This window comes from Cibotium barometz, chromosome 64 (genome assembly GCF_041138505.1).
Source record: "Cibotium barometz isolate CiBa-2024 chromosome 64, ASM4113850v1, whole genome shotgun sequence".
Lineage (NCBI taxonomy): Eukaryota > Viridiplantae > Streptophyta > Polypodiopsida > Cyatheales > Cibotiaceae > Cibotium > Cibotium barometz.
The window spans coordinates 4,852,226-4,866,158 of record NC_141109.1 but is presented as its reverse complement, the minus strand read 5'-3'; positions in this window follow the sequence as shown (position 1 = coordinate 4,866,158).

The window sequence follows — 13,933 nt, the reverse complement described above, 5'->3', positions numbered from 1 at the left end:
AATAACAATTTATTTAACATGATAATGGTCCATTAGACCGAAAAATTTCCTTCGGAACATTCCTCCACGGAAACTTCAGTCAAGCAAGTTCTCAATTTGACATCCCTTAACTTGATCTACCGGTCAAGTATTAATAGCAGCAATCTGACAGCACAACCCACTAATCTCATAGTGATTTGCTGAATTCATTATCATCATTCTAGTTATGAATATCATCACAGGGACTCGTCCCATTCCCCCTCATTGTGGTTTCATTATAATTCAACTAATTTTTAAAAATCAACATTTTTCAATCAGCATTTTCAATCAGAATCCAAATCAATTCATTCATTCTCAAACAGAATTAAAAATCATATCAATCACATTCGAAATCATCATCTAGATAGCATTAACGCTTATAATTTCAAGTCTTAGATTTACTCGTATATACTGTCAGTAAAGAGCTGCAGTATACTCTCGGTATATACGGGTAGTCACGGCCCTTGGAATTATAAGGTAAATACTATCATGTCTAGGCCTCAAGCAAGTCAGGGATTCTATATAATTGCGGTTTTTCTAATTGAAGTCCTAATTACTAATTTACGAATTTCAGTTTGAATAACAATTTGTATGAATTATATCACACAATTACAACCTTTTGTGCGTCTTGATAAATTTTAGACATAATTGGCTCCTCAGTTGATCTTATTGGAGATTTATGACATATGTCTGATAAACAGATTTTTTTTTTCTTTTTCCGATCGTCCGTAAACAATCACTTAAATAACAGGAAGTCATTTGTATATTTATATACAAGTTGCAATAAGTACATAGAGTGGCTCGGCTCCAATATTCAAAATCTCCTCGGGAGACGCATAAGACGACGGTACTGGGCCATAGTCATGCCCTGTTACATAATTCTCTAATTGCGAAGGGAGCTCTTATTTTCTCCTTAGGGATAAATCGACTAAAGAGTCTATAAACTCGACAAGCAAGTCTGAAATTTTGAGGCGTTGAATGATATAGAATGATACCACGCACCATTTTCAGCTTTATCAAGATCATGGCCAATGAGAGGTTCTGCCTCAGCATTGCATGCTGGTTGCAAGGGGCGTGGATATATAGCCCTGCAAACCACTTATGCTGCTGTCTCTCCACTAGATTAGGAAAATATAATTCCTCGAAATGGCGTGCGAGTCTCGCTCGGCTTGTTCGAGTTGAAGCGGAAGAGATGAGATGCTCGAAGGCAAATGCAATCATATCTTGAGACTGGGTGAGGTCGGGAATACCAGATAAATGGGGAACTTCCATCTATAAAAAAATAATTTCTTTGATTAAAATTTCTTCATTAAAGAAGCTTACGGACTGAAAATACATTATGAAAATGCTGTTTCTGAATTCTTATTACCAATTTCAGATAAGAATTTAATTATCCTTTTTAGCCTTCAATTTGGCTCTGATACCAACTGTAAGATCCCTGTTCCCACCGAGCAACGGATTCGGGGTACTGGCAGCGGAAGTAGCGCTTCTCGCGCGGGATAGGGGTCCCACACTCGGGGCCTCGCCCACGGATATCCGGATAAGAGACTAATCCGTCGGTTGTTCCAAAACCGAACCCGGAAAAACTTCCTTTACCGGAAAGCACGGGCGATTCCACCAGGATAACTTTTTACTCTAACGTAGTCAAGATCATTTCTGATCGAGATGATCCGATTGCATCTATAAGATACTTAGTCAGTTCAAGGAAGAACTTGCACTTGGATCATTGGGATCAACGCTTTTTTCCCCATTCAAGAGGCACAGCCGTTGATTCCTATCCATAGAACAGTTTCTGTCCGGGATTTATTTTTTTTTCTATCGTAAAAACAAAAGTTTGAGTCTCGATTTACGGATCCATCAGTCCAGCCTAACCCCATCCAATCCCATGGGTTAGCCAACCGCCCAACCACTGTAGTGATGGGATCCAATTAAAAATTTGGTTAGGTTTTGTCCCGGGTACCAAGGAAAAGAGTTCCAAGGCCCCCTAGCCGGATGTTCATGCAAAATAAAACTAGTCACACCACTCACACACCCAATATGAAATTGCCTTTTTCAACCAGATTCAACCAATTTAAAACAATCCTTTAATAAAACCATAGTATCATTGATCACCATCTTCCAATTTATCCAATTGATTCTTAATTTCCCATCATTCCTTCATCAGAGTATCTATGGCATCATTGGCAACTAGAACGCTCAGGAGCCGTTTCGATAGTTCCTAGCCCATAATACTTGGCAATATAATCACTTAACAAGATGGACTCTCGTTGAAGATCAGCAAGATCAACCAACAGATCCATATAAGGAGCCATGGACTCATCCATTGAAGACCAGCAAGGTCAATCAACCAGATCCATGCTCGATTTCAGAAAACAACTCCAACTCTGTTCCAATATCTTCCTCGACGCACGCGTGGGTATCCTAGGCAACCCAGAGCCCGAGCACCGTATGGTCAGCACCCTCTAGGATCCTTCACAGGTAACCTAGCGCTTCACGCATAGGCCGCTTCCTTGGCCCCTCATCCACCGTACCGGAAGCTCACCATTTTAATCGCACCGAGGCTGGTCAAGACCTCGGCCGACCTTGCTACGCGAGACGTCCTTCATTGACTCCCCGTCAGCAGTTGCAACTTTCTGATCACGACCTTAATCACAAGACGGTCAAAATGCTCCCCCCAGCATTCTTGACATAAAACAATCATTTACAAACAGCATTTACAAACAGCATTTACAAACAGTTTACAATACAATTTCTATTTTAACTTTCATTTTTCCACATTATCCTTCATCAATCTACATTACTTATTCCATATTCCATTTATATGTATACTCATCCCATCACATCATTTCTATCTAATCACTTCAGATTCCCTCACATCGCATATCGTATATTCACATCCATACATCCACATCTATATGCGTACATTCACATCTACATGCATACATCTACATCTCTATGCATACATCCACATCCACATTCACATTCACCTCCATACATCTACATCTACATGCATACATCCACATCTCCATTCACATCTACATCTATACATCTACATCTACATGCATCCATCCACCTCCACATCCACATCTACATCTATACATCTACATCTACATGCATACATCCATATCTCCATTCCCATCTACATCTATACATCTACATCTACATGCATCCATCTACCTCCACATCCACATCTACATCTATACATCTACATCTACATGTATACATCCACCTCCACATCCACATCCGTATCTATACATCTACATCTACATGTATACATCCACATCCACATTTATACATCTACATCTACATGCATACATCCACATCTCCATTCACATCTACATCTATACATCTACATCTACATGCATCCATCTACCTCCACATCCACATCTACATCTATACATCTACATCTACATGTATACATCCACCTCCACATCCACATCCGTATCTATACATCTACATCTACATGTATACATCCACATCCACATCCACATCTATACATCTACATCTACATGTATACATCCACATCCACATCTATACATCTACATCTACATGCATACATCCACATCTCCATTCACATCTACATCTACATGCATCCATCCACCTCCACATCCACATCTACATCTATACATCTACATCTACATGCAAACATCCACATCTCCATGCATAATAAAATTCTTTTAATTAATCTAGGATGATAGTTCCTAGAATATGGTAGGAAGTCCTCTTTTTATGCTTTGAATGAATTTATTTTATGCGTAATTTCTATAAAAATTTTACCATAGCTCCGCTACTATGACTGATAAATCTCAATTTTTTTCTAAGGGATAAAGTTCATTATTAAAGAAATAATTAGAATGGTCTCTAATTGGATCATCAATCCATAATGGTCTCTAATTGGATCATTAAGAAAACAATTAGAATGGTCTCTAATTGGATCATCGATCCATAATGGTCTCTAATTGGATCATTAAGAAAACAATTAGAATGGTCTCTAATTGGATCATCAATCCATAATGGTCTCTAATTGGATCATTAAGAAAACAATTAGAATGGTCTCTAATTGGATCATCAATCCATAATGGTCTCTAATTGGATCATTAAGAAAACAATTAGAATGGTCTCTAATTGGGTCATCAATCCATAATCATCAATGTGCATAAACTAAAAGCATAGCAAAAGCCATTAATTTGGCCTCAAGCATAGCTTAATCTTGGATTAAGAAAAAGCTTTATGAAAAGCTTCATTTGGATTGAGAATGGGTCATGAGTATGACCATTTCTTGAGTGAGAGAGAGAAATTATAAAAACCATTAGAATTTAAATATAAGTGGAAATTAACTTCTATAGCATTTATTAAATTATGTAACTCTTCACTACTATTCACCAATTTACTTCAATAGCATTTAAAAAAAACCATACCAATTAAACTTCTCAAGCTTGAGAGGGGTTGAGAAGAGAGAATCATTGAGAAATCATAGAAAAGATCAAAATTCAATATACTTACCTTATGATTTGCTTGATTCTTTATTCACGGTAGAGGCCCCCAACCAATCAATTGGTTTAGTGTGTTGATGGAGCCACCAATGGGGATTGAAGAAAGAGAGAAGTATCAAAAACTAGTGAATTATTAAAGAATTCACAGTTCTTGGCTTAGGTAGAGTAGAGTAACAATGCCTAAGACACTCTATATTTTGGCTTAGGTGGAGTAGAGTAATAAAGCATAAGACTCTATCTAATTTGGCTTAGGTGGAGTAGAGTAACAAGGCATAAGAGACTATATGTTTTGGCTTAGGTAGAGTAGAGTAACAAGGCATAAGAGACTATATGTTTTGGCTTAGGTAGAGTAGAGTAACAAGGCATAAGAGACTATATGTTTTGGCTTAGGTAGAGTAGAGTAACAAGGCATAAGAGACTATATGTTTTGGCTTAGGTAGAGTAGAGTAACAAGGCATAAGAGTCTATATGTTTTGGCTTAGGTAGAGTAGAGTAACAAGGCATAAGAGACTATATGTTTTGGCTTAGGTAGAGTAGAGTAACAAGGCATAAGAGACTATATGTTTTTTTCAACAAGGGGAGGCTTCTATTTATAGGAAAATTTGAGCTCCTAACCAAACAAACTGATTCTAGAATTTTCCAAGTCAGTTTGGTCACTTTTTGACCATTTTTAGGTCAGTTAAGCTAACTTTTTGGAACTAGACTTGAATGAGGAGAGAGGAGAGATGAAATATCTCAATTTTTATGAGTTTAAAACTCATTCAAGCATGTGAAATATGCACCTCCTTTAAAGAATTCCCCTTCCTTACATATGTGTCAAAATTGTATTGCTCATAGTTTTTTACTAATAAACCTTGTACATTTTCAACTCTTCATCTTATGTGAAATATGCACCTCCTTTAAAGAACTCCTCTTCCTTACACATGTGTCATAGTTTTTTTACTAATAAGCCTTGTACATTTTCAACTCTTCATCTTATGTGAAATATGCACCTCCTTTAAAGAACTCCCCTTCCTTACATATGTGTTTATTTACTAATAAACCTTGTACATTTTCAACTCTTCATCTTATGTGAAATATGCACCTCCTTTAAAGAACTCCCCTTCCTTACATATGTGTTTATTTACTAATAAACCTTGTACATTTTCAACTCTTCATCTTATGTGAAATATGCACCTCCTTTAAAGAACTCCCCTTCCTTACATATGTGTTTATTTACTAATAAACCTTGTACATTTTCAACTCTTCATCTTATGTGAGCATTTACTAATTTTTGGGTATCTTCTTTTACAATTTGGATTTATCTCCTCCCTACACATGGATTGATGCTATTGGCCCATAGGAACCTTAATTGGACCATAGTCTAAAGATTTATGAAAATCCAGACCCTTAGGCTAAGGTTCTTTATACCTATTTTCAATTAATTCCAATTGCACATTGGAAATTTTTTTTTAAATTTTTGTTTCAAGGAAACTCATCTGAATTATAAGAGATATTTTTCTATCCAAAAATATTCAAAATCTGAATATTCTCTCTCTAGAATATTTTCTCTCTCTAGGTTAAAACAACCACAAACAAGATCTCTTATATTTCAGAAAAGGGAATTGATTACAGGGGAATATACTAGACATCAAAAAGGGGGTTGGGGGAGGAATCTTACAGAAGGTGAGCATAAAGAGGCACCAGAGATACCGGACATAAATCCGACTGCTGCAGATGTGAAAGAGTTTAAAGACTGCAACCAAGGAGCCAAGAAAGTAATGTATTGGCTCTCCATTAGTATTCAGGACACCATGATTGGGCATATTCAGGATGCCAAGTCCCCCAAGGAGGCGTGGGACACCTTGGTTAAACTCTATGAAACAAATACCAAGGCACACAAGATACAGTTGAAGAACGAACTTCATACTGTGGAGAAAAAGAGCATGTCTGTGAATGACTATGCATTGAAGATAAAGGGTATTGTGGAATCCCTTGCATCTTCAGTAGATGATGATGATAAGGTGGAAGTCTGTCTACGTGGTCTCGGGCTGTCACAATACAAGGCGTTCAAGACGTCTATTCAGACTCGAGAAAACATTCCCAACTTTACAGATTTGGTGTCTATGCTGATTATAGAAGAGAAGAGCTTGGGTGAAGACCAACAGTCTTCACAAAACAAAAACAGTTCAGAGCAACAGGCTTTCTACACAAGTTCAGGAAAGAGGACGAGGTAGAGGAGGCTATGGACGCGGTCAAGGAGGTGGCCGAACAGGTAATCAGAATTATGGCCAGCAGCAGCAGCAGCAACAACAACAACAGTCCCAGAATACACAACAACAACAACAACACGCAGGTGGAAGAGGCAAATTCAGAGGCAGGGGGAGTCAAGAGGCCTTGGAAATTGGCAAAGGCAGTATAATGATGCACGTGAATGCTATTATTGTGGTAACCCTGGACATGTGCAAGTAGAATGTTATAAGAAGCAGGCTGACATGCAAAATGAAAAAGTGCAGCAAAACAACTATGCATCCTCAAGCAGAAATAATGAGGATAATGAAAGGTTGTTTGTTATGCAGCATGTCGTGAATGCCATGTCTGAAAATGTTGAAGCAGCACAAAAAGATGATGTGTGGTATGTGGATTTAGGCACTTCGAACCACATGACAAGTCATGGGGAGTGGTTCAAGGAGATGAAAAACCCGGAAAGACCAGGTTTTGTGGAAACAGGGGATGACACTGCTCATCCAATTGCCCATGTTGGAGATGTGCCATTGTCTATGCAGGATGGCAAAGTGAAGTACCTTGCAGATGTACTTCACGTTCCGAACATAACAAAGAGTCTCGTTTTAGTTGGCCAGATGATTGAGCAAGGTTTGCAGGTTCGGTTTAACCCTGATGGGTGTTATGTTGAAGATTTTAAAGACAAGTGCAGGTTGGTTGCAAATGGCAACAGAGTGGGCAGAATGTTTACGTTGAATGTAGACATGCCTGAAATGAGTGCTGCGATGTTTGCAAATGGTTCAAGAATTGTTGCAGACACAGACATTTGGCATAAAAGGATTGGACATGTGAATGTGCAGAGATTGAAGTCTATGCAGACAAAAGGAATTGTGATAGGGCTGCCAAAAGGAATTGTGATGTGGAAGATATGCAGAAAATATGTGAAGCATGCCAATTTGGGAAGCAAACAAAGCATGTGTTTCCACGTAACAGATATGTGAGCAGAAATGCAGTAGATATTGTGTATTCAGATGTATGGGGTCCTACGAAGACCATATCTATGGGAGGCTGCAGGTTATGTGACATTTATTGATGACCACACAAGGAAAGTGTGGGTATATTTTATGGAGAAGAGTGAGTTCACTCACTTTCAGAATTTCAGAGTTTTGGTTGAAAAGCAAACAGGGAAATATGTAAAGTGCCTAAGGTCAGATGGAGGGGGAGAGTACTTCTCCAATGAGTTCTCTGAATTTTTGAAGAAGAATGGTATTCGGAGATAGTTTACATGTAGATACACTGCAACAAAATGGAGTTGCTGAGCAGAAAAACAGGCACATTACTGAGATTGCGCGAGCATTGATGGAAGAGAAAAATATGCCGCATAGTTATTGGGTTGAGGCTGTTTCTACAGCAGTATATATCATGAATAGGACTCCAACTGCAACCATACATGATGTAACTCCACCAGAGGAGAGGTTTACTGGCAAAAAACCTGATTTGTTTCATTTGAAAGTTTTTGGATGCATTGCATATGTGCATGTGCTAGATGAGCTGAGAACTAAGCTGGATCCAAAAGCTGAAAAATGTGTGTTTATTGGATATTCCCTTGAGCAAAAGGGATACAGGTGTTATAACCCTGCTACACATGAGTTGAGGGTAAGCAGGGATGTTGTCTTTGATGAGATGAGCAGCTGGTATGCTACTGAAAAAGAAGCTGTTGGGGCTGATGTGAGTGGAAGTGTGGTTGCACACAATGCAGGTCAGCAATCACAGTCTTTGAGTGGACCAGGAGAGTCCTCATCTAGTGGGTCTGTTGATAGACCATGGAGTGGCAGGCTGCGTCATAATACCAGCCCTGCAAATGATTAGTACATCACGTAAAGGAAAAGAGAAAGTGGTTGAGCCCCTTGGTATGCCTGACATTTCTGCAGGGCATTCTCATGTTGATGAGAATGCCCTGCAAATGATTAGTACATCACGTAAAGGAAAAGAGAAAGTGGTTGAGCCCCTTGGTATGCCTGACATTTCTGCAGGGCATTCTCATGTTGATGGAGAGTCTAGTGGCTCAGATATGAGCCTTGATGAGGAGCTTGGGATCCCAGCTATGAGAACACCTGGTGTAAAGAAGGCTATGGAAGCCATGAATGAAAAGCTACGAAGATCAGGGAGAGTGAAAAATCTTGTGCAGAGATTTACCTATGATGGTTATGTGGCACATCACTATGCATACATGGCAAAGGTTGTGTAGGTTGTAGAGCCCACATGCATTGATGAGGCTGTTGGAAATTTGTACTGGGAGAAAGCTATGGTGGATGAGGAGATGAATGCACTATATGGAAATGAAACTTGGGACTTAGTGCAATTGCCTGAAGGCAAGAAAGCCATTGGATGCAAGTGGGTGTACAAAGTAAAACATAACAGTGATGGAAGCATAAACAGGTACAAGTCTAGATTGGTAGTCAAAGGATATGCGCAGACATATGGCATTGATTATGAGGAAACTTTCAGCCCAGTTGCCAAGATGGCAACAGTGAGAGTTGTGATAGCAGTGGCTGCGTCAAAGCAATGGTCTTTACATTAGATGGATGTAAAGAATGCATTCTTGCATGGGGATTTGCAAGAAGAGGTGTATATGTTGCAGCCACCTGGTTATGAGGATGTGAGTCACCCCGAGCATGTTTGCAGGTTGAAGAAAGCCTTGTATGGCTTAAAGCAAGCACCAAGAGCATGGTCTGACAAGATTTCTGAATATCTTGTCACTATTGGCTTTCATGTAGCCAATGCAGATTTCTCGTTGTATGTGCGACATGGTGATAGAGGGGTTGTGCTTGTTGTCATCTATGTAGATGACTTGATCATTACGGGGGACCATGATGCAGAGATCTTTGATGTAAAGATCTTGCTTAGATAGAAATTTGAGATGAAGGATCTGGGGGAGCTCAGATATTTCTTGGGAATTGAGGTGATTAGGTCACCACATGACAGTATGGCTTGGACATGTTGTCCAAGTATAGTATGACAGGCTGTAAGCCTATTTCTGTGCCATTGGATTAGAATGGCAAGTTGAGTGCAGATTCAGGAGAGATCTTGGAGGATCCTACTATGTATAGATGCATAGTAGGAAGCTTGATCTACATGACGACGATCACCAGACCAGATTTGAGCTATGCTGTTGGGTTGGTGAGTCAGTTTATGTAGGTTCCACGGAAACCGCATTTGGATGCATTGAGACGCATACTGAGGTATGTGAGGTCTACTTTGCATTGTGGACTATTCTATGAGACTGGGACAGAGATATGTGTACATGGGTACACAGATACTGATTGGGCTGGTAGTATCTCAGATAGAAGATCTACCAGTGGCTTTATGTTTTCTTTGGGGAGTGTTGTTGTGACTTGGAGCAGCAAGAAGCAGCCTACGGTTACTCTATCCAGTACAGAGGCCGAGTACAGAGGAGCTACTATGGCAGCATGTGAGGTAGCTTGGTTGAGAAGGCTCCTTGCAGATTTGGGTCTATCAGTGGATAGACAAGTTGTCATTTTCTGTGACAACATTAGCAGTATACAATTGGCCCCAGGAACCTAGTATTTCATGCTCCTACAAAGCATATAGAGGTCCACTACCACTTTGTCAGAGAGAAGGTCTTGGCAGGAGACCTTGACCTTGTTTATGTCAGCACAGAGGATCAGGTAGCTGACATCTTCACCAAAGCATTGGGTATAGAGAAGCTCTGCAGATTCAGGGTTTCGCTTGGTGTACATGAGATGGAGTTGAGCTCGAGGGGGAGTGTTGAGATATCGACCTCGTCTAGTGAGGTGACCCGCCTGGGGGATAGGCCCCACACTTACACCACTGGCATGGTTGGTGAGATCTTGGGTGATATGTGGCCAGTGGGATGACAGGCTATGTGACAGCCATTCTAGAGACTGGCATAGTATAGCGCCAGCTCATTTAGTTGGGTTCACACTATAGAGAACCCGTGTATGTATAGGTTGAGTACCTTTCATATTGTGTGTACTCTTATCTTTGTATATGGTGTGTTGAGTGTTGAGTGAAGAAGAAGAAGATATTCAGCCTCTCACCTTGTGTGTTCTCTATTAGGGTTTTGTGAGTGTGTGTGTGCTTGCAAGAGCTCAAGCTCTCTTCCCCCCTGCATCTTTTCTAAAACCCCGCAAAGCACTAGGTGCTAACAGCTAACCCAAACATGCTCTGATGGGGACCAAACTTTTAAAGCATGTAGGGAGGAGGATGCATTCCCACATGCTTGCCAAGTTTGCGGAGCATGTTTCGATACGATGGTATCGAGAAGAGCCGGATTTTCCACGTCCTCTTAAGCACAAAGAGACTTGAAAAATCCATACTGAGTGCTAAATACTAACCTAAACATGCTTGGATGGGGACCAAACTTTGCAATCATGTGGGGTTGGTGGGTCCCCCCTGGTATGCTTGCAAAGATTGGTCCCCATATCGGAGCATGCTTGGGTATGATGGTATGGGGAAGACCCAGATTTTCCAAGGCCTCTTAAGCACCAAGAGACTTGAAAAATCCACACTTGGTGCTAAGAACTATCCCAAACATGCTCTGATGTGGGGACCGAAATTTGCAAGCATGTGGGGGTGGGTCCTCCCCACATGCTTGCAAAGTTTAGTCCCCATCTGAGCATGTTTGGGTACGATGGTATGGGGAAGAGCGGGATTTCCCATGGTCTCTTAAGCACTAAGAGACTTGAAAAATTCACACTGGGCGCTAATTACTAACCAAAATATGCTTTGATGGGGGACCAAACTTTTTAAGATTGTGGGGGTGGGTGCCCGCCACATGCTTGCAAAGTTTGGCCCCTATCGGAGCACGTTCAGGTGTACGATGGTATGGGAGGAAGCCCTAGATTTTCCATGGCATCATAAGCACCAAGACACTTGAAAAATACACACACTGGGTACTAATTACTAACCTAAATATTCTCCGATGGAGACAAAACTTTGCAAGCATGTGGGGGTGGGTCCCCCCCACATGCTTGCAAAGTTTGGTGTCCATCGGAGCATGTTTGGGTATGATGGTATGGGAAAGAGCGGGGTTTTCCATCACCTCTTAAGCACCAAGAGACTTGAAAAATCCGCACTGGGCACTAATTACTAACCCAAATATGCTCCGATGGTGGTGACCAAACATTGCAAGCATTTGGTGACCAAACTAACCCAAATATGCTCTGATGGTGACCAAACTAACCCAAACATACTCCGATGGTGACCAAACTAACCCAAACTTTGTAAGAATATGGGGGTGGGTCCCCCCCACAAGCTTGAAAAGTTTGGTCTCCATCGAAGGATGTTTGGGAACGATGGTATGGGGAAGAGCGGGATTTTCCATGGCCTCTTAGGCACACAAGAGACTTGAGAAATCCGCACTGGGCATTAAGAAATAAGACAAATATGCTCCGATGGAGACCAAACTTTGCAAGCATGTGGCGGTGGGTTCCCCCCACATTCATGAAAAGTTTTGTCTCCATCGGAGTATTGGGTACGATGGCATGGGGAAGACACGGATTTTCCATGGCCTCTTAAGGACAAAGAGAATTGAAAAATCCGCACTGGGCGGCACTAAGAACTATCCCAAACATAATCCGATGTGGGGACTAAACTGTGCAACCATGTGGGAGTGGGTCCCATCCACATTCTTGCAAAGTTTGGTCCCCATCGGAGCAATGTTTGGGTACGATGGTATGGGGAAGCCTCGGATTTTCCATGGTCTCTAAAGCACCAAGAGACTTGAAAAATCCATAGTGGGCGCTAAGAACTAACCCAAACATGCTCCGATGGGGACCAAAATTTTTAAGCATGTGGGGCAAACCCATTCCCACATGCTTGCAAAGTTTGGTCCCCAGCGGAGTATGTTTGGGTAGTACGATGGTATGGGGAAGACTTGAATTTTCCATGGCCTCTTAAGCAGCAAGAGACTTGAAAAATCGGCACTCGACGCTAAATACTAACCCAAACATGGTCTGATGAGGACCAAACTTTTCAAGCATGTGGGGTTGGATCCCCCCCCTCCCCCGGTATGCTTGCAAAGTTTTGTTCCCATCGAAGCATGTTCGTGTACCATGGTATGGGGAAGACCCAGATTTTCCATGGCCTCTTAAGTACCAAGAGACTTGAAAAATCCACACTTCGCGCTAAGAACTATCCCAAACATGATTCAATGGGGACCAAAATTTCCAAGCATGTGAGAGTGGGTCCCTCGCACATCCTTGCAAAGTTTGGTCCCCATTGAATCGGCGGAGGTGGGTACGATGGTATGGGGAAGTCCCGGATTTTCCATGGCCTCTTAAGCACCAAGAGACTTGAAAAATCCGCACTGGGCGCTAAGAACTAACCTAAACATGCTTTGATATGGGGACAAAACTTTCCAAGCATGTGGGGGTGGGTCCGTTCACATTCTTGCAAACTTTGGTCCCTATCAGAGCATGTTTGGGTACGATGGTATGGGGAAGACTCGGATTTTCAATGGCCTCTTAATCACCAAGAGACTTGAAAAATCCGCACTGGGTGCTAAAAACTAACCCAAACATGACCCGATCGGATCATGTTTGGGTACGATGGTATAGGACAAACCCGGATTTTCCACCATTGCCTCTTAAGCACCAAGAGACTTGAAACATTCACACTCGCTGCTAAATACTAACACAAACATGCTTCGATGGGGATGAAACTTTACAAGAATGTGCGGGTGGGTCCCCCCCACATGCTTGCAAAGTTTGGTCCTTATTGGACCATGTTTGGGTATGATGGTATGGGGAAGACCTGGATTTTCCATGGCCTCTTAAGTACCAAGAGACTTGCAAAATCTGCACTGGGTGCTAAGAACTAATCCAAACATGATCCGATGACATGATCCGATGGGGACTAAACTTTTCAAGCATGTGGGGTGGGTTCCCCCCACATGCTTTAAAAGTTTGCTTCCCATCGGAGCATCTTTGTGTACAATGGTACGGGGAAGCGACGGATTTTCCATGGCCTCCTAACCATCAAGAGACTTGAAAAATCCACACTGGGTGCTAAGAACTAACCCAAACATGATGCGCGATGGGGACCAAACTTTGCAAGAATGTGGGGGTGCGTCCCTCGCACATTCTTGCAAAGTTTGGTCCCTATCGCGGAGGATGTTTGGGTACGATGGTATAGGGAAGTCCCGAATTTTCCATGGCCTCTTAAGCACCAAGAGA